This window comes from Diplotaxodon limnothrissa, linkage group LG15 (assembly GCF_057381915.1).
Source record: "Diplotaxodon limnothrissa isolate DT_005_m linkage group LG15, D_limnothrissa_male_GT1.1, whole genome shotgun sequence".
Taxonomy (NCBI): Eukaryota; Metazoa; Chordata; class Actinopteri; order Cichliformes; family Cichlidae; genus Diplotaxodon; species Diplotaxodon limnothrissa.
In genome coordinates, this window is record NC_140610.1 from 44,311,765 (window position 1) to 44,339,563 (window position 27,799).

Sequence of the window (27,799 nt, forward strand, 5' to 3'; positions counted from 1 at the left end):
TCTTCTTGGCGAGTGATCCTAACAAGGCGGATTATACATTTTCAGACTGAGAGCAATCCAGATATGATCAAGTATTTATGTAAGCTGCACTCTCACTGCTCAAATACATACAGAGCTCTCTCGACTCAACAGCTGTTTCATAACCAGCAGTCGCTACTCACTGTGTGTGTGTCTCTGTGTGTTACTGTATGCATGTGTGTGCACGTTAACAAGTCTGTGTGGTGTGATAGCTGATAGTCAACGATAAAGCACTGAATTATAAATGTGCAGTTAATGCTTAGGAGAGAACAGACATCTATCTGGCCTCGTTAGAGGAAGTGTGTGTGTATGTGTGCGTGGCCATATTTTTGCGCTTTCTGTTCCTTAAATATAAAAAAAAAAACACTAATTGTTTGCCGCTTAATTGAAATGTAACTGCTAATCCAGCAGACTATGTAACTGTATTAATTAAAAGAAAAACACTCAGCGACTTGTGCTGAGTTAAACCGAACAAGGACTATTTATAGAGAGCAGGCCAGGCTGCACATGTGCATAATTCATAAATCTTTATGTGTGCATATATGTGTGTGTAGCAATACATAATACATAGTGTATACATCAGTGTTAAACCAGGGGCAGGCTGCAAAGTGCTGGGATTTACAAATATACTGCACTGCGTGAGGCACATACACACATACAGCGAGCGGAGGCTAGCCCATTGTGCTTGAATAATACCAAATGCATTGAAGTTTAGTATTCCCAGTGCACACCAGCATGGATTGTGGTTCCAGTGAGACACACATATAGAGTACAGTCAGATGTTTTCTGTTTATTTACCCGTTTGTGCATGTAGATTCTTCAGTTCCTGTGTGCTTGTATCCAGTATTTGCATATGTGTTTGTGTGGGGTTTTTCAAAATCTCTTTTCACTTGTAATGTGTTCTTTTGCTTTTATGTGGATTATTATGCTTCCCGTCTTTATATTCTCACACCTCCACTTGTGCTAATTTCTAGCTCCCTATTTTTGTTCTTGGACTCCTCTGGAGTACCTTTTATACTGTGTTTTTTATGCAGGCCCTCTGTTAATTCTTTGTCTGAATCTTTGCCGTTTTAGCTCCTGTCTCTTTAAAGCCTCTCTCTCCTTAAAAGTCACATTTTTTTTCTGATTGGTTGCCCCTCACGTCTCTTCCACAAACCAAACTCAATGCTTGTGGGCTTCCTTCTCTTGCCTTTGTGGAGGTTTCAAAAACAGCCTTTATACACACTAAAAAGTGTAATAATGTATTTTCCATTGAAAGGAAGCATCCATGGCTGCTTTCTGAGTTAGACTGACTGGTTTGCGGTGTTCTGAGCTGCAACACGGGCAGCACTGGAGATGATCATATAAGGAAATTCCCTCTAGCTGACATCAACCATGCTGAAATAAAAAAAAAAACATTGTAAGCTGACTGTTTAAAGCAAAGTAGTTTATTTTCTGACTAAAACAAGCCTCTTTTTTCTTATCCCTTAAAGCTGTCTTTCTTCTGATTGGCTGCCTCTCATAAACAGATGGTTTGAACAGCACAGATCTCAGTGCTTGAAATTTGTAATATCACCTCTTTGTGGATTTATTCAGAGCCAAAAGTAGGAAAACAGAGTTTGAAACTGTGCATTAATGCTTTACAGAGATCACTTGTACATAGCCCACATTATTTGAAACTTTGTTTAATGTGAACATCTAAAGTTGTAACTGTATGTGTGTAACAGAAAATAAGGAAATGCTCAGTAAGGAAGCTGTAAAAGTTTGTGTGTGTCTTATTGTGTGTTATATCATGATACAGTGTGTGAGTAAATGTCTAAACATCTTGGTTTTGGTGAAAAAGAAAATGCATGCTTCAAGGGAATACTCAGTGGCTGTTGGTTGGATTAAAAAACCACAGAGGTGCACATCACTTTGGATTCTGGTACTCTCATAATCCTGAGTGGGAATAGTTGGGTGGAATAACAGTTCTTGACACTAAGTCAGGTGTGATCGATGATGCTACAGAGTGCACGAGTTACTTTTGTAAAGCAGTTATAATGACGGCAGTGGTAGTTTTTTCTTTCTTCTGATCAGTTTCACATTTTTGCGTTTATACATTGTGCTTACAGCGCAGTCTGCGCTGAGATTTTGCGAAGTCTGGCTTTTTGGAAATTAAAATGTGGCAATGATGAGAAAGTGGTCATTTGTGCCTTATTTTGCATCCTCAAAATAAGTCTTCTATATGTAGGGACAGGAAGTTGGATGAGCTGTTTGGTGTCAGATTTGATGCATCTGGTCTTCTGCGTGCACTACAGCCAGTTGCACTTTTTGTAGTTCCTTTGCTCAGAAACGTTATTCTACTGCTATAAAATTGATTTTCCGCACTAATGCTGTCATTGTTAAAAGTGCATATGCTGGCCACCCCTTTCAAGTCTAAATATAAGCGTGCATTTAAGTTGCCTTCATATACTGTGTATTACATATTACAACACACTCTTCATGTCCTTGCAAAAGTGCCATATGCGTTGGCCTGGCGCCTCCTACCCCCCTGCTGGGGCCCTCCATCTATTTCTGGCTCTGCGTCATGCCTGGGCTTTACTCCTGTGGCAAGAGGAGTGTTTCTCTAGGGCTCCCACTCTGCTGTACACACACACATATACACACACACACACACAGAAAACGAGCGAGCGAGCGAGAGAGAGAGAGAGAGAGAGAGAGAGAGAGAGAGAGAGACTCACATACACATACACCTCCCAACTGAGACACGCTCACATGCCTGCCTGGTGAACGAGTGAGCGCACTCAGATGTAAACACACACAGTGGCAGACGGACAGAGCAGCGGATGGAGGCATGGATGAATGGGTGGCTGCTGACAAACTGGACTTCATATTGGGGGTTTGAACTTGTGTGTGCATGTGAGAGAAAGTGTGTGTATGCGTGAGAGAGAGAAGGAGACGGTCGGCCGGTTGGTCGGTGTGTCTGTTTCCGTGGCGATGGAAGGAGGGAGAGCGAAAACAGAGGAATGCTTTCGGTGATAGAAAAGGAGAGCCGGCCAGGTTGGTTCAAAGTCTGTCTGTCCATATCCAGGCTTCTTCTTCCTTTCCCTGCTCTCGTCTGCTTTGCCTTGCTTTCTTTTTCAGTCAAGTGGGTGCTTTCCTGTGAGTGTGTGTGTGTTTGTGTGAGATTGTGTTTGTGTGTAGCAACCAAGCAGGGGGGATGTCCTCGTCCGCGGCTGTGAATGACAGTGGATGTAATATGTGTGCAAGAAGGGTGACTATGACATAAAGTAGTTCATCATAAATATCTATCTATCTATCTGCCCCCCCCCCCCCCCCCCCCCCCCCCCTCTCTCTCTCGTCCTCTCCCTCCCAGGATGCTGTTAATGGACACACACACATATAAACTAGACAGCTGACTGTCTCACACAGCGGTGTCAGTTCCCTCCATTAACCGAGGGGTGCCACCACAACACACGTACACACACCTAGTGTGCTTGTCCTCTTGAGCCTTGAGCACAGTGATTTACAAGAAAACAGGCTGAACTCTGTGTGTGTGTGTGTGTGTGTGTGTGTGTGTGTGTGTGTGTGTGTGTGTGTGTGTGTGTGCGCGTGCGCGCGCCTGTGTGTGTTTGTATTTATGTTTCATGTCTCCCTCGCTGCCGCTGGGACGTCCCTTGCATAACAAGTTACTCTAGTACACACAGCACAAACACACACTTGTATACACACACTGCCATTTGTCTGTCAGAGCAAAGAGGTGCGATTACAGTGACCTTGCTCTCCCCTGTTGGAGCTTTTTTTCTCCTTCTGGTTCTTTTCTATTAATGCCATTCTTTTTCTTTTATTTTCCTCTTTCTTCCACTAATACTTCTTGACAGTGTTCACTGTCTCATTACTTATTATTTTGCTTCTTCCCTTTTGCTACTACAAGTGGCATCACAGTATAACCTTAGAATGAGTTTTATTTTCATACATGTTATTTGACCTTCTTCTTCTCTGGTTCACATCGTCGCCCTGTCTTTCTTCTCATCATCTGATTTTTGTACTTTGGAAAATATATTAAAGTATGCCTAGTCCAATTTAGCATGCCTCTTTTCCATATTTGTGTATAGGTGTGTTAAAAGGGTGGCTGCCCAAGTTAAAGTTTTGAAAAATGAGGTCAGTACGTGCACAAGTAATCCCTGGGAGGCAAAAGCTCAGTATTCAAACTGCTCTCAATGCTCAGTTTCAAATAGTTTTTTTCTGTTCTTCGCTGTGTATGACATCATAGAGAGAGGGAGGGGGGGGGGGGTCCCTAATATGGTCATTTCTATGTTCTATTTATGAGGGACAGCCCGTCAGAAGAAGACTTAGGCTTAAAGGAAGAGATGCTAAAACACCTTTGTTTAAGACAGTGGAACCGAGGACTTGCAGATACATATGGATTATTTTGAAGTGTGAGTCACGTAAAGTATAGAGACAAGAAAATAAGCATAACAGCTCCCATTTATGCTTTAAAAAATAGGTTTCTATTACACCATTTACATCCTACACAGTCTGAATTTAGTGACAGACAAAGACAGTTAAAAGGATGCAGTTGTGTGTCTAACTTTTTTGTTTTTTTTTCTAGAAAGACAGCCCGGTAAATACTGTAGCTGAAAAGACAAATAAAGTGACAGACAGACATAAACATGAGACGGGCTGTCAGACAGACAGAGATTGGGAACTAAGAAAGGAGACTGGCAGACAGATAGGAAGTCACTCGAAAACAGAGGCAGTCAGACGAGCTGGCAGTCAGACGGACAAGTAAACACATTGAAAAAGACAGACGGACAGACAGACAGGTAAACAAATGTACACGAGGACACACAGACAGAACGCCTGGCAGAAGAGGCTGAAAAAGAACTGTCTTGCTAACTCAGCCAAAAACAGCCAGACACTCAGACGTGCAGGCAAATTCTGAGACAGCCGTTTAGCACAAGCGATAAGGCTCCTATACAAATATGTATTTGACAGACAGTCGGACTGACTGATGGACAGAGTGACAGACAGAGCAGGCAGGCAGACCAAGAGATGATCAGTCCCTCCGGTCCTAAAGCGTAGGAAGTCTTGCCGCTCTGCCGCCAAGTGTGTTAAACCATTTTTCCATTCACAAATTCTCAGACAGTGAAGTGTGCTGCTTCTGCCCTGGTATGTGCACGTGTGTGTTTGCAGTTCACGTGTGCGTGTGTTTACGTGCATGAGCGGTGTGATGCTCCGGAGGCGGGTGAGTGGGTGAAGGCCACATTCAATTGCTTTTCTTCAGCACTGATAACACTGTTCATTTAAATGCATTTTGTTGCGAGTTGTGACTCTGAAGAGGAGAATTTTCTAAGACCTTGCTTCCCAGAAATGTGCCGTTATACAACTCAGTTTATTCACTTTAACCACATTGTTCCCCACATGAAGAGCTCACTGGGGTTATAAACTTTTAGTCATTGTATTACTGATGATGAATGCCTGTTAGTGAGGAAAGTCATATTTGTTTAAACTCATTTCCCACTAAAAACACAAATTCATATTGGAGCTGACATTTGCCCAGAGAATAGTGCAGTGTTTAAAAATTCTGAATGTTTTTGCTCTCCTTCCAGGTAGGCCTCTACTCATTTGCGTACGGTATGAAAATCATCCCGCAGAAACAGCTCGTCCACAGAGCGAATATCGAGCCTCACACACTGTGTGCTTTTATTTTTGGCCGTGTTGTGTGGCTGTTGCTTGGTAAAGTCTGTCTGGGACCGGAACTGCTTCTCTGAAAAAGATTCTGAAAAAGATTCTCTTCTCTACAGGAAATTAGGCTTTGACTAGTTTGAATGCACATACAGTGCCGGTGATGGAATCGGTAGCATGCAAAGTTAGGAAACAGCAGTTTGCAACACAGATGTCCTTAGTAACTTATGAAATGGTAATTAAAGAAATGGCAAATAGCTGAAAAAAATGTAAAATAAATCAAATTTCCAGGGTCAAGAAACAACATTCATACTCAACAACTAAAATATATTTTTATTTTATTACAGTTTGAGTTCACTCTTCCTACTGTTGACCATTACAGCTGTTGATTGTGGCACAAAGCTGAAGAGTAACTGCTAGTGAGCAACTCTGAAACACTTTTGATTAAATATTGGGGTAGCAGATCTTTACGTATAGGCAAGTGTGTGTGTGTAAAGGGGGGGGGGGGGGGGGGGGGGTAAAGCTGCAATCTTCCAATGACCAGCGGGGGCGACTCATACTGATGTCTATGAGATGATTACAGTACTACTCACTGGATCTGTGACCGCAGTAAATACTTTCCTGATGAATACCTAATTTCGAGTCTTTTTTCATACAGCACTTTTTTTTGGGTAACTAATACTTCTAGTTGCAGTAATACAGAAGGTCAGGCAGTTGATGTGGATGATATAAGGCAGTGGTGTTAAACATAGGCAGTCCAGCCTACTGGACGGCTTTGGAAAATGCGACAAAGTTAATAGATTTCAAATTTCAATTTTATTTATACTATATTTTCATAAGATTTACAGCCTTTCCTATTGATAGAGCACTCCCAGGCCCTGCACACTGAAAAAAAGGGATTGCCCATTTCTTGGAGTTATGTAAGCATCTTGTGTGTATTTAACACAATTGCCTCATGCTTTAAAGTTAAGTGTAACTATATAGTGTAGAAACTACATGATATGCAGAGAGGGTATATTAAACTGTTCATGTCATGTTCAGTGAAGTAAGTCAATAATATAGCAATGTTAAATCCTGCGACACTGCTTGTGATTTTGGCTCGCGCACTTTGGATCATGGTTTGAGGAAGGCATCCATCTCATTCAAGTTGAGCAGCCGCCTCTACTTTTTTTCAGAATACTGAAAAAAAGGAAAATGGGTGGTTGTTACATTTACAAAAGTCTAACTTGTAATTTGAACAAAATAATTTCATGTTTCTATGGTGAACGTAATTAAATCATGTAGTATATGTATGAAATTCAACAACTTAATTTGATCTCATTGAGATGACATGATACAATCTAGTAAGAGTGGTTAGTTGAAATTCACAAGATCACACAACTAGAGGCAGACAACTACACACACCACGCGTATGCTGTCGCCATTTTTTGTGGTTGAACCTGTCAAGGACAAAAACGTAAAAATTGTGCATCAAGCCTTGATAAGCCATGTTAACCCTGGATTGGTGGCGTGGTCGTTAGTGCTGTTGCCCCACAGCAAGAAGCTCCTGGGTTCAAAGCCACAAGCTGGTTAGTTTGCACTGTGTTCTCTCCCACAGTGAAAAGCCATGCAGTTATTAGAGTAAGGTTAATTGGTGGAAATGGTTGTTTGTCTCTATGTGATACACTGGTGAGCTGTCTGGGGTGTACCCTGCCTCTTAACCTATCACTTTGGGGTTATGCCCCTGCAACCCAGATAAAGGGAGGAAGTTGTTGTAAATCCATTCCTTTGTTGAACAATATGTTAATATAAAGACAACATGTAGTATTTAAGTCACCAAGTAGTATTGAGCTAAAGGTTATTGAATAGTGTTGGAATAAAATGACAAAATTGTGAAGGATTAAAATATTCCAAGGGCTCAACTTACTTCATCTAAACATGTTTCAATCATGTTTTATCAACACAAAATGCACCAGTTTATTTAATATGAATAAGTTGTGTTGATTTAACATAGTTAAGTTTCTGCCAAAGCAAAACATCTGTGTGCAATCAATGTCCACTATTGAATCAAGTAAATCTAACATGCTCTTCATTTGCCATTCATACTAAACCAAAGTAATTAAGTAATACATAAAATAAATTAAATGACAGAAAATTCACAAATTTTCTGTCTGTTTTGGGGTTTTTTTGTGAGTCCACAGAAGAAAAAGAACATTTTCTATGAATTAACAAAAATATATCATTTATGTGGCTCAAGATATAAGACAAGTTTGACATCCTGATGTAGGGCATGACTGCTAAGTCACTATGTCATTGTGTCAAGTTTCATAGTCGGCCCTCAGTGCCTGGTTTTATCGTCCTGAGACCTTGAGTCTTCATATAGCACTTTGTAATCCATTCTGCTCAACAGTGTTTTATACTTTGTTAAGCCGCATTAACTTTGTGGCGTTATGTCGTGAAATAAACCCACTGTCGTCACGAGGACATACTTTTTTTTATGTAACATATGCAATGAAATGTTAGAAGAGGTACCTTCATTTTTATATATTATTATCAGGTCCAACTAAGCTTGGAGAAATTAAAAATGTATCCCAAACGAGAGCTCAGGTGGTTAAAAAGCATCTCTTTGTGGCATTTTTTAAATTCATTCATTTTTTATTATAGTTTTATTTCAAAACCCAAGAAAAGAAAAGTTGACATCTTATTTTTCTTTCAGAGTAACATTGAGAGTAACTAAATGTAACAGAGTAACTAAATGTTTTGTTTAAAGGAACTGCATTTCCAGCCAATAAGACCAAATTAACCCCGTGAGGTCTGACCTACTTTGCCAGTCATTGGTTTGCTTGAATAATCTCAGCTTCATATGTACAGTGAAGTTAAATATATAATTTATATTTCAGGAAAACTTGCTATCAAAATAAGTTAAATGACTATAAAGACAAAAAGCATTAAGCCTTTCAGAGGTAAATAATAATGAACTTTGCTACTAAATCTGATGGTTAATGCTTCACATGATTAATTAAGAGTTACTACATTTATTATTCTGCCTTTTAATAAATATTGGGGCCCTACTTTTAATAGGTTAGCACATTGCTCAGACCTGTAACTGTGCTTTCCCCTTCAACCCCAAATCAACTGCAAAACTCATGTTTCCTTCTATTATCCTTAACACTCACTCTCTCACACACACACACATAGCAGGACAGGTGGCTGTATCACCTTGACGTCCAGTTTTACACCTCACTCTACAGTCATCTCTCTCTCTCTTGCTCTCTCTCTGCAGGTATAAGCCCCTTATACCTTCTGTGCTCCAAACACTGCCAGGACCACACACACACACACACACACACACACACACACACACACACACACACACACACACACACGCACCCGCAGCAGGTAGTGGCAGCATATCATAGCCTCTGGTTGCCTGGCGAACAGAGCGTCATGATGGAGGGATGACAGGAAAGATGGTTGCACAGATGGAGGGAGGAAAAAGGGTTAGAGCGAAGGACAGATGAAACAGAAATAATACATGGAGGCTGGGAGGGGTGGAGGGATGTTGGTGGAGTGACAAAAGAAGGAAAATAACTACTGAGGGATTCCAGCTTGATGGAGGGATAGATGGAAACATTGAAAGAGAGATGAGGGAAGAATAGAAGCAGAATGGAGGAATGAATGAGGTGGAGGAGTGTGTAACAGAGGTAAAAAAAAGGTGATGAAGAGTTAGCAGATGATGGAAAGAGTGATTGATTAATGGGGGAAAGGAGAGATGAAAGAGAAGATGAAGTAGTATTAAAGAAGAACTGACAGAGGATAAGACGCAGGTGGGAGAAGGTGTTGATGGAGTGAAAAGGAAACATGATGAAAAGAGTGATGTGGAGCAGAGGGCAGAGAAATGAAGGATGGGGGTTAAAAGTCCACTTAAGTGAAGAAATGATAACTGAAAGAACGAAAGCTAATGGTTGATGATGGAGATGCTTTGTCATCAAATGTTTTCTGTTGCCTAACTTATCGTTTCAATGTTCAAAAATAATTTCCCCCAGGGATCAATAAAGTATTCTGATTCTGATTCTGATTCTGATTCTCAACTCCTCCATACTCCTTTTGTTTTCTCTCTGTTCTTGTCACCTCCCCCTGCTCTTTTCTTCTTACTTAATCTCTCCTTTGAACTCATGTTCTTTCCTTTATCTTTCTCTCCTTTTGGATCTTCCTTCTCTTGTTTCTCCCTCATCTACATTCCATTTATTTTTTGCTTTGTCCCCCTCTTTCCTTTGTCGGTTCCTTTTCTTTCCCATGCCTAGATTGCATCTCTTCAGGACTCTGCATTGTCACCTCTTTACACTAACTGTGCTGCACATTGCAGCAACATGTTCGAAAAGGCCCTCCTGACTTCCAAGGAATGGCCTTATGTTTCTGCCTCCCCTTCCTTCTCCGTCAAAACGAAAGAAAAACGATAAAGAGGCCCAGCGAGGACGTGGAAACTTAACTGTTTTCTCCCTGCCAAACTTCCCCTCTCTACCTCTCCCTCTTTCTTTCTGCTTTTCTTCCAAGGTGTTAAAGTAAGTGTGTTTGTGTGTGAGTGTGTGATGAAGGAAAAGAGCTGTGTATGTGTGTGCGGCTGGAATGTGGAGGCTCGTAAGTCACCTCTGATTTTCCACTCCCGCTGGGACACATCCCATTATCAGTTTTATATGAAACTAGGAAATTCCTCTGTGGTCTGTGTGTGTGTGTGTGTGTGTGTGTGTGTGTGTGTGTGTGTGTGTGTGTGTGTGCGTGCGCGCGCCTGTGTGTGTGTGCGTTAAATCTCAAGGAGCAGAGCTGCATGTTGCATATGTGTGTTTATGTGTTTTTGTCAGATTGGAGGTTACTGTATGTGTGTATCAGTGTGTGTGTGTGTGTGTGTGTGTGTGTGCAGTGTCTGCCTTTATAATGAGCAGCTTAAGAGTGGAATAAAGAGTGTTATTTTGCTTCTCTCTATACTTCTCTGTGTACTGCAGGACCACCATAAAATCCTAAAATACAGCGCCATACAGTACATCAGTATTCAGGTTCAAAGGGGCTCGTACAGAATTTGTGGATACTTGATTGGAAAATTTGATGGTCAAAACTTCATGTTCTTAATCTGGTGGGAATTAGAAACCAAAAAATTGTTGCTTTGCTAAGATGTTTAGACATTTTTCGGAAACTTTGCTTTTCTGCTCAGTCGGTTTAAATTGGAAGGATTAGACTGTTTTTGGCTGGGCAAGTAGGTATTTATCTTATTAGTGGCTCCTTGTCTGAGTGTACATAAAATACATGTGTTCTCTAGGTTAATACAAGCTATGATAGACACGTAACACCTTCTAAAAGATCAAATTGAATGTGAATATTTAAGTTTATGGAATAAATCTCCTTACAGTGATCGCTTAAGGGATCACTGTAAGGAGATTTATTGCATTTAACCTATCCTAAAGGTTGGGAGCAGTGGGCAGCTATCATACAGCGTCTGCAGCTGGGCACAGTGACAGTAGTTGCCAGGAGACACATGCAAACTCAACACAGAAGGGCTCTGGCTCAAATTCAAACCAAGGACTAGTTGCAGTAAGGCTAACTACCAAAACACTGTGCTGCCCCTATAGGAGCAGAATAGAAAAAAACTGAGTGCGGAAAAAATCTCTATAAAATAAAATATTATTTCCAATTTAATGTAAAAAAATATCATCAATGTTATTGGATAAGTCTAAGTAGAATACCAATGCGTATCTACCACTATTAGCATCACGTGTATGCATAACATGATTGTTTCCACATTTATCCACCTGGAATTCCAAAGTCAGCAAAATGAGTGCTTCAAGTCCCATAACGTCACTAATGGGGAAAATCAAACCAGAGGCCTGGTTACCTGTTCAGTGGTTTGGTTTACTTGGTGCCAAAAATCTAACTTCAAAATCACTTGTGGTGTCATTGATATGAAAAGTGGATACAACTACCAACAATGTAGCAACTTTAAGATAATCTTATGTTACTGCTAATTAATACTCTGACCGAGTGAGAGAAGCTGTGGCCGACTTGCACAATTTAAAAAAACAAAACAGAAAATAAAAATATCTGGTGAAATAGTCAGACGGGACAGCTTAAGCAGACACAAGAGGCCAAGAGCTAATTGGTTGATAGGCTGGAAAAACAAAAATTCAAACTTTTCGTTGTTGTTTCTAACAGCTTCTAATTATTATACGAAAAACTGAATGATATGTAGAAGGCATTTAGCCAGCTGACTGGACACTTGTTTTGAAGCAAACTTAATGAATTTCTTATTGCTGCCAGGCTGTTTCAGATTCCTTATTTGTGGGAGATGGATTGATTAGTGGGTGTTTTTTATGGGTGTTTTGTCACATTAATATAATAAAAGTAGGACACGTCTGGAAAGACTAGAATAATATCAGAGAAGAGGAATAAAGAGAATGGGGAAGAGATGAGAATAGAATCCAAACTGTTCCTAGCCCACAGGCCTATAACTTCCCATTCTGCACTCAGTGGAAAATCAACAAAGGAATATTCCACATCTCTTTTTTTCTCCTTGCCCTCTCCACCTTGATCTTTCCATCTTCCAGTTTGGAAGGAAGGTAGGAAAAGAAGCTGAATGAGAAGGATGTGATTAGCTGGATTTAATCTCTTGCTTTCACAAAGTCACATGGCTTTAAGGATTGTTTTTTACATCAACTTGGTTTTATTGGGCAGCATACTGAGCAGACTATCGGGAATGATGGGAAGAAAGCTGAAGATCTTTATCTGCCAGCCTAGGGCGGTTAAAAGATTCCAAAATTCACTTGCTTCTTTCCTCATTTTGGCAGCTGAATGTGCTACTTAGAGCAGAATCAAACTCCAGATGAGAGTTGGTTACCTGCCAAAACTGGCTGGTTCAGAAGCCAAGCCTACCAGACACAGGCACAAGTTGCCAGAGTTTGGCTGGTGGCTGGTGGTAGTTTCCCACCCTCCAGTCATGTATTCCAGATGTTGTGGATTTAAATCCAACTTGTGACCTTGTTTCATGTCATCCCCTCTCTCGCGCTCTCTCCTGAATTTTTTCCTTTCCCAGTCTTTCCTCATTCTTTCCACACTCAACGAGCAGTACTGTAAGTAAAATATTGAAACAATTTGAGTATGATCTCGTTTGTGGAATACAAAAAATGTATTTGGATGACCGAAAAAGAGAAGTTTGTTCACCTTAAACTGCATTGTTTTTAGTTCACACTCCTTGTATTCCTGGAAAAACCTACCAGTAGTGAGGGAAGAGCTTCTTTCCAGGTAACTCTTATTGAGATGACCTTGAAATAGACACCTGTCCCAAAGCAGCTTTGGTGTTGGCATTTCTCTCCGTGAGTTCTTATTAAAGGCTATGACTAATTACATTTTTAAAGAAACATGTATTTCGGGCTTTCCTTAGAACAAGAATCATTTTGGACCGTCCCTTTAAAAATATGATTGTTTTTTTGAAGAATTTCACGTTGTAAGTTAGTTGATGAATAGGAAATGAGTCACAGTGTTGTGCGGGGTGACATAATCCTTAATTACAATGTAAACACACACACACACAATGTTTGTATTATGATTTCCACATCCCACTGCCTCAAATGTGAACCAGCGCATCCATGGACTCTATCCAAGAAAGATAGTTAACATCACTCGCTGGTATGTGAAGTACTTTTTTGATCCCTTAGTCGAGCAATTCAACCATTGACCTCTTAGTTTTGAAACAAGACAAGAGGTTCTGACTGAGAGACAGATTACACCACAGATGACAGAGTGGTAAGCATACCCAGTTTATCATCAGATTTAAGCTGAATGGGACCAAAATGTACAAAATGACCATCGGGTTGTAGAAAACAACACTTAAAGCTAGCAACCAAGGCCATAAACACCCCAGGAAGGTGTTTACCGAGTTCGTATATTGAGTGAGAAGTAGAGTGAAACTATTTTGACTTGCTTTTCTAATAACTCGCCCCCTGCTGGCTGTTAGAGAACATGGAGTGTGCAAGGCATTTCTGCACTGGCGTCACTGTTTTGATCCAATGGCCATTCCAATCAAGTTCATGAAACCAGTTGGGTGTCAGTCCACAACTAAACGCAACCCCTCAACAAATCCAATGTTCTCCTTTGTATGGCTAATGTGTGTTAAACGCTATGCCCACTGACCACCTTTCACACTTAAGAAAAGAGGCTCTTTGTTTGTTGAAGAACATTTGTTGGGTTTGTAAGGTCTCAGAAATACATATCTTTGTAAAAATTTGAGAAATATGGCAAACGCATTTCAAATCCTTGCTTGCTTCATTGTGTTTTTGTATCACTTAAAAATTAAATCTTGCATGCTACTTGAACTATATTTTTCTTGCTGACTCTGGAGAAATAATTCATGGGCTTTCCCTTTAAAGCCTATAGTGTCACACAACTTGCATCAGCTTCATTTGCCTCCCGTAAGTGTGTTTATAGTCATACTAATGAGGTTAACCTGATTAAGACTACGGAATTTATATCACCCCTCCTTCACCCTGTTTATACATCTGTGTTTATGTGATAAGGTGCTTAAAATCTGCTTAACTTTATCTATTTTTAACCCATTTATAGCTGATTAATGATAAACTAATTGACACTTATTTGAATGTTAGTTTGTCATTTATTGAGGATAAAATCTAAGTTATCAATTGCTATGATTTGAGAAATTAAACAGAATACGACTGATCAGGCAAGATCATTAAATGCAGATTAACCAGTTGTAATAATATTTTTGGGGGGCAAAATGGCACAAAATGATTATTTCTAGAAGTGATGCAGCTGGTTTAAATATTATTTTCTGGCATTTTTGTGAGTCTGGAAGCATAATGAATTTCCTCATCAGGTGTAGCAGTAGGCATGGTTTTACAATCAATAAGTGGAGCTGATCGGTTTCATGTTAGGCTCTCATGGAGTCATTCACTGGACTCAGCCTAACAGGATTATGGCTAAAACATGCAGAGAGGCTGCGTTGTAGATTAAGTGTGATCATCTTGTTAGGAATTGTCCAATAAAAGAGACTCGATCCGGCGCAGCTGGTTGACTTTGTTTTCCTCGATGCATGCACACGGATGGAAACACACGAGTCAGCCTCGCCATGTGTGTGCGGTGTGTGTTTGCACGTGTGTTTTGACAGACATGAAACAGAAAAAACGTCGTCGTAATTTTTTCCCTGCCTCGCTCCTGGCAGACTGGAGCAAGAGGACGACTTGGAAAAATCTGATCTCCAAACACAGTGTGTGTGTGTGTGTGTGTGTGTGTGTGTGTGTGTGTGTGTGTGTGTGTGTGTGTGTGTGAGTGACACATATGACTGTACACTTTTCTCTCAGTGTATGTGTTTTGTTGTTTTCCATCTATTACGTTGTTGGTATGTGTTTGGATTTCTTTTGGTCTTTTCCGCTCTTGTTTGTGTGTAAATAGTATATGTGGTGTGTGTTTGCGTGCGCGCGCGTGTGTTTCCGTTCTCAGCCATATTTGAAACCATGTGGCACCGAGACGACAAATCAGATGAATAGAAGGAACTTTCCTGTCTGAGAGGTTTCTTTCTCTCCTCTCTTCCCCCTTATTACTCACTCCTTCCTCCTCTTTCTGTTCGCTACTTCCTGCTCCCCACTACCCCTCTTACCATGTCTCATTCTTTCTCTCGTCTCCCTTCTTTTCTTTCCTCTACACCCTTGTTTCTTTCTTGTTTACACATCTCTATTTTCCTCTGCCTGTCCCCTCCTCTTTCTTCTCTTTCTCCCTCTTTTTCTTTCTCCCCCACTGCCGCCTCTGTCTTTACACCATCCTCCCGTCTCCCCTCAGTATTCTCTCTTGCTTCCTCTGTCTGGCCCTCCCTTTGCCACCTGTCTCCTCCATGTTTGTGCAGCAACCTCTTTCACCTCCTCCCGTTCTCCTTCTTCAGCTTTTCCTCTCCTCCTTTCTCGTGCTCTCTCTCTGTGCAGCTTTCTTTCACTCTGTTTGCCTAACCCCGCCCATCCATCTCTGTCGTTGTTGTACTTACTCTTCTTATTATTTTTGGTACTTTTCTTTCAATCTTGTTCTCCCCCTCATCTTCTCAACCTCGACGTCTTTCCTTTTGTTTCACCTTCTTATCCCACTCCACATTTCTTTTTTTCACTATTGTCTTTCTCTCTACTCTTCCTCTTTTTCTAAGGTTTCTCCCCGCCTGTCTCCTCTCCTCCTCCTTTGTTCTCCAGCTCCTCTGCCTTTCTCCATTTTTTTCTTCCTCTCTCCCCATCTTATCTTGTCACCTTCTTACTTTTAATCTCTCTCTCACCCCGACTTTCATGGCTCTCTTTCTCTCTCTGTCCATCCAACACTATTTTTTCTTCCTCTCTTCTATTTTCTAGTGTGTCTTCCTGTTGTCTGGGTTTACAACACTAAAAAGGGTTAGGATTTCTTTTCTTCGCACCTCCTGTGACCACTTCCTCGACTGCATCCTGTTTATTTCCTGTTACTCCTGTGACTGGACTCTCTCAGAAAAATACACAGGACCCCCCCCCCCCCCCCCCCCCCACACACACACACACACACAGCAGCCTCTAATTGAATCTACAAGAATAAACTCTATAAAAAGACAAACTTAAAAACGGCACAGCAGGCATGAGCAGTATAAAGAGCCTTGATTTCACACCTGGAAATGCAAAAAAGGCAGACAGACCTTTTGGGCCCTTTGCTGATGCTACAGGATGTTTGTACAGCATTTGATAACTGAAACTTATTACACATTTTCATGGCTAACATGTTCTATGCATCATGGAAAAATATTGTTATCTTGTCACAGCTATTTTTGTTTGTTTGTTTTATGAATGATCTCACACTAATGATCGCTGTCATGTGTGTTTTCTCACAGGATGGCCACATAAGGACACTTTCTGTCGGGACTCCCATTGAAACCAGTCTGACAGAGCGCAGACCGAAAGGTAAGCCGTGCCGGCATCTCATCCTGATTTCATGACGGCCTTTTAGACGTTCCAAGGTTTTTTTTCTGGACAGTGGACTGTGCGGTTTGTGTTGCATAATGTGGGCTTTGTAGATGCGATGATGAGTTTTTCCTTTAATAAACACCGGTGTGAATCAGAGCAGTGTGTTTGGGCCAAAAATGTTCCTTAAAGGCTTTGTTTCCATCCACTTATCAAACCGTTCGTACGCAAACACATTTGAATAGTCAGGGTAATTCAGGTTTGTGTCTCTAACCTTTGGATTTTCCACGCAGCATGTTTAACATTTAATGCTGCATTTAGAAAGAACATAAATCCGCTTTAAAGGAAATTTCTTTGAGGAAAGAATTTTCAGTTTCACTGTAAACACCTGTATACAGTCAGACTGGAGGGACATTGCAAAGACTTTCCATTGTAAAACATTATTTTGTTATTTTGGCATTTGAAGTGACGATGACTGCTTAACCCTCTGAGGTCTAGGTAATTGTTGGTGATAACTATTCCTCACCCAACCATGACCATATGTTTTGGAGCAACGTGACACTGAATTGTACAGGGAAAAAAAAATATTAATAGTTTCTGAACAACTGATGAACTTTCAGGTTTGCATTCAGCCTCAAATCTCCCCGAATTAGAAGAGAAATACATACAATTCAAACTTAGGATCTTATTTTGAGAACATTTCCAATCACATGTCATTCTCCAGAAGACTGAAAGGGACTGAATATTGGAGCTTTGAGTTGTTGTTACAGCTTATGCAGAGGTTTGACCTTCACGTGGAGCTAACTTAAGTAGAAGCTGTGTGGGCAATCAGCCTCCTCTTTGGATGCCTCATCTGTAAATGTAACCCTTTCCCTTTGGAGGCCTACTAGGGCTAACCCTTGTTTCTCTTTTCTGAACTCAGCAGTTTCTTTCATATTTCAGAATTGTTAGAGAGGTTGATCTCTGCCTATACATTTTACTAACGCTACTCTTGGAAAATTGCACAACCTATATATGCTGAGGTGTCAGATCTCGTCACTGAGGGTACTGGTGAGGTCGTTAAATGTCATCTTTAGGGGGGGAAGAGTTAAGATCATTGTTTTACTGCTGTGTTGAAAAATCCAACCACAAGTGTAGAAGCTCAACACTGTTGTGAATCTCATACTGACTGGCTCATCTCTGGCTTGAGCATGGAGTACATGCAAATCTATAAGTTGGCCAGTGAGAACTAACCGCAAGCCTTAAAATGTTGTGATTACAACCCTGGGTTTCCAAGCTGCGACACACTAATAGATACAGTTCTGCTTTCCTGTGGTCTCAGTGAAAATGCAGAATTGTATTCAGTCAGTTCAGATCAGCTTCCTGTTTGCCTTCTCTGCCTGTTGATGGCTAGTTGCCTTGTTTCTATTGGCCAAGCGAACATTCGTCACAGAGCGATCAACTTTCAACTTTCAATAGAATTTACATGAGATCTCTGAAGCTGCAGGCTGTGTTTGACGCAGCAGCAGACTACCACCGCTCATTGCAAGCCACTGGAAATACTGTGTTTCAGAGTGCAGCGGAGGTGGTTACATCCTGTCTGACTGCTTCACGATCCAGCGTCCTGCGTCTTGTGTGGACACGATGCCGATGCGCCGATTAGTTTGGGATCCGTGATTCTTCAGTTAAACAGCAATGCAGGGTGGTGCTGAACTTGTTGATGGATCTCTGTGAAAATATTAGCATGTTTTTACAGTTAATATTGCAAAACGAGTTATTCGAGTTTCTGTGCTCTTGTTGCCCTGGTTACACTGGTTTCTATGGTATTTATAGTATTTTTTGTCTTCTTTTCAAACTTTATTTCTGATTGTTACACTTTATTTTCTTTCTGATTACACATTATTTCTCTTATCTTATTGATAACCTTTGAATGTCTTTATGGATCATAATGTAGCGTTAGCTTTCTCAGGTTTTGTACCCTCCTGACCTGGTTGCACCACAGAAAATGTTGCAATGAGAAGATGTGCCATAGTTATGTCACAGCGAAGATGTGATGAAGTGTTTTCTGATAATTCAAACACAAACACACACAAACTCAGAGGCTTTCAGCAGCCTGCTGCGTGCCAAGGTTATGAAACAATTTGCATGCACGCGCCTTTCAACACAATTCTTCTTTACGTCCATTCAAGCTGAGACCCAACTCTGGAAAGATAAAAATAGAACCTCGCTGACCTCCTCTTTCTCTCCCTCTCCGTCCCTCTATCTCCTTACTCCCTCCCCGCTTTTCTGTCTCTGCTCTGATATTGTTGCAGCTGTTTTGCCCCAGTTGGGTAATGCTTGCACTGTAACAAAAGCAAAAAGAGGTGTTCGGGGTCGAGGCTTCGAGGATTTTTTTTTTTACTCTCCCCAGTGGGAAATATGGCTTTCATCAACACAGTACTCGCTCACAATAATCCAAACATACAGAAACAAGAGATCAAATGACGCAACAGACAGTGATTCACCAGCAAAATGTGAGGCGAGAGTTTGTTTGGTGCAGTTTTGTTGCAAATTTGAGGTCCAGAGTGCAAAATAAACGGCAATGACAAACAATTTGAACTGGCTCAAATTACGGGTCACCGCAGTATTTAGATAGAACTAAACAGCAGAATAATTCAGGGGTAAATTCACCCACGCTCGGTTTATTGACAGGGAGTGAGGATGCAGTTGCCCCGACAACCTCCAGAGACGGCAAGTCAGGCATCCCGCTGCGCTGATATCAACTTCAGAATAAATCCAGTTTGTTTTCGCAGCCCCCATGCACAGCAACGACCTAAATGGAAATACATGTTTGCATGCGGACAGAGAGGGGAAATGCACGCAAAGCAAACAGGTGGCAGACATCTGGGATAGTAACTTTAAACTAGCTGTGAGTATTGAAAATATTAACTCGTAAAAAGCAGCAGATTGTTGTAGATTTAGAACAAGCGAGCATCTGCTGTCAATTAAGATCTGAGCAAACTTGACAGTGATGACAACAATGTTTAAGGCTACTCAGCCGAACATGCTGAGTAGCCCTAAAGAGGAGTTTACAGAGAGCAAGGAAAACAAGCAATGCGTCCTGTTTCCTTGAAAGGTCCAGGCCTTTTTAAGGGATGTAAATATCAGCTGGTTAAATGCCAAATTGAGAGACTGGGCATGGTGACTTCAAGGACAGAGGAGATGCGTGCCACTCTCGAGGTCAAAACGGACGTAATTAGATAATTAGATCCTGCTTGGGAACCCTGCAGGGTTATAAATGTACTCTGGCCAAGCCAGAATGACGAGGGGGAAAAAACGTGCAGGGCAGTATATTAAAATGATGATTAATTGACTGATTATTCCTTTGAGGTCTCATGAAGAGTAATTCTAAACCAAACTCCTGTCCATATATTTGTGAGAAAAATAAAAACGACTTCTTTCGAAAAATATAAATAGTGTCTCATGTGTTACTTGGAAAGATTTTTGAGGCCATAGGGTTCGAGTTACTTCCTACTATTGATGAGGACCTAGGCCTCGGAGACCTGAGTCATCCTCTTTGTCATGATCACTGTCGGCACATCTCCAAACACCTATCACAGATACCAGCGGTGGAAAGTATTTAAAGTGGTCCTGGGATGAATATTTTTATTGTTGGACAAATTTACAAAAGTAGTTTTGCATTATCTCGAGATCTGATTAATCAATTTTTATCTGTCCTAAACACGTTGTTTTATTTCACTTTGCTCTGATTGGCTGTGGTTGTATAACATTGTGTCTATATTTCCATCTACATATGTGTCTCTGGGAAGAAGGGAACGTTTTCCTTTCAAAGATGCCACTAATTGTCTGTTTTAAAGCTTTTCAGACTGCACCTTTCTCACCCTTTTCGGCTGACTATGGCTCGTTGTTCCTTGATTTGACTGGTTAGCCTGTTGTGGGCTTTAAAGGACAGTCCAGTCTTATCTGAGAATTATTTTTAAAGCTCCAGCCCATTTTTCTGTTTCCATGCAAGACTTTCCAGGCATGCTAGCTTACAAAATCCATGTACTTTAATATCTACCATCTTCTAATACAAAGAAAAATATTGTACTTGTAATATTGTACACTGCTACAGTTACCAGTACAGGGTAATTACTTGGTAATCTTTTGTTTCACACGTATTTGTTATATTGCACAAAATAAAAATAAAATATTTGTGCCTTTTTGAGTGAGACTGAGTCTCGGAGTGCACTGCAGACAACTGTGGGATGCTTTAATTTGACTATTTCCCACTATAGCACCTTCTTGAGTCAGCTGTAACCTTCAGCATTTTGCTGAGCGCGCAGTAGCACAGGATGAATAATGGGCGAGGGTCAGTACTGTACAGCAGCCTTGTTGTACGCTATTAAACTGTATCAGCATACAACAGAAAGGTACAGTAATGGTGGTGGCACATATGTGGTGAATAAAAATGTGTAACTAGTCAAGCAGCACAGCCACATTTCATGAAAATCAGCTGGTTTACAGCAAAGTAGACATGACATCGCACCATTTCAGTTATTGGTCAATCAGAAATGATGTCATTGAGCCACTTCCTTATTCTGCGGTGATGAGGGAGTTTTCTGAAATCCAGAAATTTGTGATAAGAAGAAGTTGCTGGATATGTAACTGGATGCTGGCGACACTGAAGTGGTTTCCACGAGGAGCGATTATCATTGCAGGTCAGAACTTTCTAAAAACGATCAGAACTTCAAGATCAGAAAAAGCTGCTAATAACTACATGTGTTAGAAATACATCTTTGAGTTTTCTTTTGACCAACTGGGGACTGGTCCAGGGTTTAGAGGGAATTGATAATTTTGCAGCTGACCCAGAAACACAGCACTGGGTGCGGGCCTAGAGGCTGGTTTGGTTTCTGTGTTAACGTGTAATGATAATAGCTTAGTGCCACTAAAATCACTTAAGCTTTGGGTTTGCACATCAGCAGAAAATTAAGTTTTTAAGTGTTTCATTTTTTCCATGAGGTAATGGATAATTTTGTAAATCTAGAAGATATTTATTCTCGTTTGCATGCAACAATGTGAGCATGTGCTCTTGCACTTCTTTCATCTTCATTTAAAACCCTGATTTGGTTTTACGTTTAAGGGTTAGAGGTCAGACGGTGAAGCTTGGGCATGTCACTGAGAGTCCTCGTGGGTATAGAAGAACACATGTGACAGGGTCTGAAAAGAAAGCTGCATCTGTTTCCTCTTCTCCACTGTTGCCCAGTTCGTGTGGTTGTATTTTGAAATGGGAAACTATAAAAAAAAAAAAACAGGTCTCTGAGTATTCAGTACCTTTGGTTATTTTTTTGAATATAATTCTGTTTGTGTTTCACTTTTTGTTTAATCTTTCTGTGTGTGTGTCTCTCCCCCTCTCCTCCCCCTCTGTTCAGTTAAATTCAAACATCCATCATTGGCACGGCTGTCACTACTATGTTGCCAAAGCAATAAAATACATAACAATCTGGGACTGTGTGTGTGTATGTGTGTTGGGTGTGTGTACATGTATTTCCCATCAGTCATGGTCATCCTTACCAAACCCTTTCCCAGAATCCACCGCTGACTCATTTGAAGTAAACCTCGAGTCAGCTGTTTGACTTAAAGCTTACAGAGGAGACGTCTGTTATTCTGTCTAAATGTGCATGATGTTTGGTATGATCACGACTGGTCACACCTGTGGAGGTATTTGGATCCTGCAGAACTGGACCGGCTGGTTTTTTTAGCAGTTTTTTTTTTGGTTTTTTTTTGTTTTGTGCAGTTCATGTGTTTGTAATAAAATTGAATGAAGGAACAGCTTAGGTTTCCTTAAATGAGGGGGAAAAATGTCATGCTTTAATAAAAAATCCTGCCACATGCAAAATGTTTGTGGAAGATTTAAAAGAGGTTCTCTGGGGTGAGCATACATGTGATGACGTACAAATGGCCTTGACGACACCTGACAAGGGAAGCAGCTGGCAACGTCTCTCCGACCAGATATGATTAGTGGTTGTTGCTTAGTTCTTTCAGTGTGTTTACAGAGGGACCACATCAGTGGCACGTGTGGAAAATCCCAAATTATTCCCATGCAAATACCACACGGAAAGCTTCACATGTGATGATGCAGGGATCACAGCAGTGGCAGAGAGCGCTTGAAGCACTTTAATGAGTTTGTGATTCGGCAGAATCAGACGGAATTTGAATTAATGTGTTATTTTATGGTACCTGATAACACGTTTAAGCTGTAGGAAACATGTCTACAAGGATCCAGATTTGTGATGTAGCAGGCGATAGCTCGCTGTGATGTGTGGTGACAGGAAAAAATGGGAAAGCTGGTTGGAAATCTGATGTTTGCATCACAAAAATCACAATTACTCAAGTTTTACACAAGTACAGTTTTCCACTTCTGAATCCTAATCTACTTCATTACACATGAAAGAAAATATGATAAACTACGAAATTAGGATGTGATATTTATATGATTTGTATTCGAGCAGGCTCAAAATGCAGTTTAAAAATCACTGTCTATCACCTGAGGACACTTAAGCTTGTTTAATTTTTAATTTTTGCTTCATTTGGTACTTTCTTCTATTTCAATTCAATTTTTTGTATATAAAGTACAAAAAAACATCCGGGAGATCCAGGCTCAGGTCAGAGCACCAGGTCAAGACAAAAGGCAAGCGAGAGATTAATAACAACAAATGATTAAATGTAGAGTGGTGTATAAACAAAACCTAGGTCTTTTACAGTGTAACTAAAAGACGGTTCAGGATCCATCCCTGACTATAAGCTTCATCAAAAAGAAAGTTTTATGCCTAATTAAAAGTAGAAAATCCAAACTGGAAGCTGGTTCCACAGAAGAGGGGCCTGAAAGCTGAAGGCTCTGCCTCCAACAAATACTCTAGAAACCACAAGTAATCCTGCAGTCTGAAAGCAAAGAGCTCTAATGGAGTGATGCAGCACTGTGAGGTCTTTAAGATAAGGCTGGTTGTTCAAGCCTTTATATGTGAGGAGAAGGGTTTTTCAAGTAGAACGGTGCTCTTTCTGTCTTTGACGGAAATCAGGTGTCTCTGTACAAACTGAGCTGTCAGTAAGATCGATTTACTTTGCTTTCTTGCTAAAAAGGAGTAAATGTATTTATACATTAGTAGTGTCAGCCCTGTCATTGCCATGTGAGCATAAATCAGTAGGGCTATTGTTGTTTTCTTCACTGCTATGTGAGCTACGACAAAACGTCACCCTGCCAAGTCATGCAGGGTAAAGTGTATATTTCAGGTTAAGTTGTAATTAATGTCCATGTGAACCTTAACGTAAGCTAAAATGAAAACTAACTGAAACTAATGCTTCTGTTAATCTGCTTGTGGTAATACTTTGAATGGTCAGCTAGGCTAGAAAAGATGCAGGCAGTTTAAAATAATCAAGGAGCAGCGATAAATTTACTCTTTGCCTATTTTACTGTTAACACCACCTGGATGAAGAACAGTTGGTGCATACTGTTAGTGAGACTGGTTTCAGTGTTGGTCAGGAGTTTGTACTGTAATATGTTTCATTTCTTGGATCTTGCACCAATATGTCATCAATGTGAAAAGCTGCGGGCTTTGACATGTAAACCCAGCAGTCCCTTGCAAAGGTTGGGTATTTTATGCTAATACATTATATTATTATAAAAAGTACTAACTGCACAGGCTGTGAATGAACTGTACCTTAATTGCGATGTGTGCCCATCTTTACATACTACCTATGTGGGTGTGTGAGAGTGTGTATTGTTTAATGCGCGTACACACACGTTGGCACCGTCACCGCAGTGTGACGGCCACAGTTGTCGAGGGCTGGCTTCTCTGCACGATGGAGACAATCAGGTATTCATGCTTCAGCGGCTCTGAAAGACAATAAAACGTAGGTGTCATGCTGTTTCATCCTCACCCAGAAACACTTACACACACTGGTAACAACATGCAAAGATTAAGAAAACAAACATGCAAAGATGTATACGCCCAGTAGCGCTCCACAAAGACAAACCACGCACACATTCCCATGTGTGAGCAACAACACTGACAGGACACCTGAATTCCACAAGGTGTTCATTCAATAGCAGGTGTGAGTTAATTTCTTTTGACTGTGACGTGCAAAACTTTTCTACAGATGTTTTGTCTTTGGCACATCCAGAAATGACCTGATCCGATCTCCACAGAGTACCCTCTTTACGAAATAGGGTTATATGTTAAGGTCATGTAAACAGTTTTCCAGATATTTGGTAAATGCATTGACATTTTTAATTTATTTTTAATGTGGCTTTAAGCTAGACCACACCAGCCTACATAGCCATTTAGATTTCTCTAACTGTAATAGAGTGTTTATTATTGTGGCCTCTTCTTTGTTAGTTCACCTCTGAGACCAGAACAGCAGCTCCGAGTTTCTCAAGTTTCAATTCATAAAACATTTTTAATAATGGTAAACCAAATCGTGTCATTTCAATGTTTAATGAACTGAAAAATAAGCAGGTTTCAGCCATATGAACTATTACTGACAATTAATACTAGTTATTGTAGCCAGTAGGCTGAAAATTTTAACTGTGTAGTTTATTGATATGACGGTAATAAACTGGGGAAATAGAAGTGTTATCTCTTTACCTTTGGGTATTCAACACTGACATAAACAGTCTAAATTAATAATAGAAATAAATTAAGATCTGAGTCCTAAGTCATGTAATGTTTCTGTTATCCAGTAACATAACATGGAATGACATGATAGGTAGAGTTTTAGGTGACATCACATCATTACAGGAAAGCTCAGGAAAGGATGAGCTTTCCTCTACTCATGGGTTTATTTTTCTAGTGCTGAATAATTTTTCAACCAGGTGCAGTAAGTAGCCATTTACTTAGTTCACACCTGTTACAAAGAGAGCCCTGCACGTGAAAACGTTTCTTTTAACCTGCAGTGCAAACATCAGCACTAAATCATACCGATTTGTCCTTCTTCACAGCAGCCCCTGGCCCTTTTACCCTGCAAACCCCAAACAGTAAAACAATCTACAACTCCAGATTGAAATATATTACGCTCTTTATTTTCGTATGTGATCATCTAGACAGCAGTAACAAAGGAAAGGGTTTTCCAACATTGCTAAAATTAAGCTTTGGCAGGAATTTTGCTGATGTTAGTAATTGAAATTGCTGCAGCATGTGCCATTCAGTTTTTATTTTTACCTTTGGTTTATGTTTTAAACATTCGTAGCTTGAAACAAAAACAAAAATTGAACGTAACTGTTATTCACTACAACTCAGTCACACACACATTCATACAAGTGCTTTGTTTTCAATACCTAAGCACTTTGACACTGTCACTTTGTAACAAGTGTCCAGCAGCTCTGAACAGTGACTTCTTCCAGACAGGCCTCAGCTCCAGTCACGTGACTTAAAACTATGTGTTTTCTTTACAATTTATAGTTCAGAGCAGTTATATAGATGTATTTGAGTAGTATTTCTGGTTGGAATATGTGTTTTTATGGTATTATTTTAATAGTATTGCAATTTAGAATTTGAAAATAGGCTGGGAAGTCTTTCCTTATCTTATTCTCAGGTTGAAAGTTAGGCAATCACTGTTTTCTTACAGGTAGCTCTTATTTACCCCCTCTCCCATGTGACTTGAATGCAGCATTCTTGTGAAGTTACAGCACTGATTAAAGGGGCTTGCTGCAAAATTCTTGAGGGACTCAGATACCCAGAATTCCACAGGCTTGATAGTGATAAAGTTCAGATAGATATTTTTTCAAGAGCGAATGACAGGAGGAGAGGAAGTAAAGAGGAAGGGTGTCATTCATGTATCTGGTGTCAATAGGTCATCATCATTAGGCTCCACCCACACTCATTCTGTGTGTGCTTCACAGCATGTGTTTCCCATCTGGTTCCACCCAGTCCCTCAACACTGACTTAATGCTGACCTATTTTCCCTCATCTTTCTTCTTTCTCATGTTTTATTGTTTTGTTCTTTCTTTAGCAGCCAGAGCACATCTCTCCCTCCTCTCTCCCTCCTCTCTCTCTCTCTCTCTCTCTCTCCCTCCTCTCTCTCTCTCTCTCGCCGGCTATCCCTCACGTTATTTCTCTCTCTCCCCTAACTCTCATTTCCTATCCTCGTCTTCCCTTGCTCTTCATCAGTGTAACACAACACCTTGACCTCATGCTTTTTCTCCGTTGTGGATTTGTGTTGTGTGTGTGTGTGTTTGACAGTGTGATGTCATCGCTCCAACTTTCCCCAGCCAGATACCACAGAGATGCCGTCATCTCCCATCTCTCTCATTTGCTGCCTGTCATTCTGCCTCCTGTGTCGCTAAAGATAACCGTCAACCAGTCATTTAACATAATTAAGGGTCTTAAAGTCCCATTTGTTCTACACGAAGGGGGAAATCTCTGAATGAGGGTGAGGTCACTCCAATGTTGTGCCACTTGTGTCATGACCTACTTTCAATCACGTGCCAGTTTACACACATTTCGGCTCTTTAATTACATGTAGCAATCTGCCTTTGTTTTCCTCTTCTATTAAGATCCTTACACTTGCTGCCAGAAAATTCTTGAAACAAGTGAACTGAATTGGAAACAAGTGGAATTACCTCATTCCCTTGGCAGAGCTGTTTTGATTCGCCCGAAGGACGAAGCAACCATTCAGGACTCAGATCTGATCTAAATTGCAGCTCTAAATGCAGCTCTAAATCACTGAGATTTGTGTTTTTGTAAATTTCCCAACCTTTCCCCTGCCAAACAAGCGGAAAAACATCCAATGGTCCTCAGCAGATTGTTCCAGTGCTTATTGCTGTGATACTTTAGCATACTCTGTTGTGTTTTACAAGTTTTGACACTTTATATTACTGTGTTTGTCTAAAATTACAGAGGGAATGTGAGACCTTTCAGCAGCTCAGACCTTAAGGCTACATGCACACAATGTCCTGATAGGTGTGTTAGCAAAATGCTTCTGTTACACTCAGACTCCTGAAAACAATTTTTCCCATTGTAAACTTGAAACAAAGACTTTTAGAATTAAGACTAGTTCTCAGACTGAGACTGAATCTGCTATCCAAACATCGCCAGTAGAAAACTCATGGATGACATCCTCTCCTTGGCAAGCTTGCTAGTTAAAGCATGCTAGTCTGGTGAAAACTATTATATTTAAAGCGTTTTCAGGTAATGGTTTTATTAAAATAGACGGAGGGTGTTAGGGCGTTCTTATTAATTGCATGT

At 40.5% G+C, this 27,799-nt stretch overlaps 1 long non-coding RNA gene across 2 annotated transcripts in view; it reads left to right on the top strand.

Moving 5' to 3' along the window:
• LOC146618109 (uncharacterized) overlaps positions 1-27,799 on the top strand; it is a 97,793-nt gene that overhangs the window by 41,918 nt on the left and 28,076 nt on the right. For both annotated transcript variants that reach the window (XR_014906876.1, XR_014906875.1), the window contains one exon: positions 16,529-16,598. This is a non-coding gene — a long non-coding RNA (uncharacterized LOC146618109). The remainder of the gene's footprint in view (positions 1-16,528; positions 16,599-27,799) is intronic.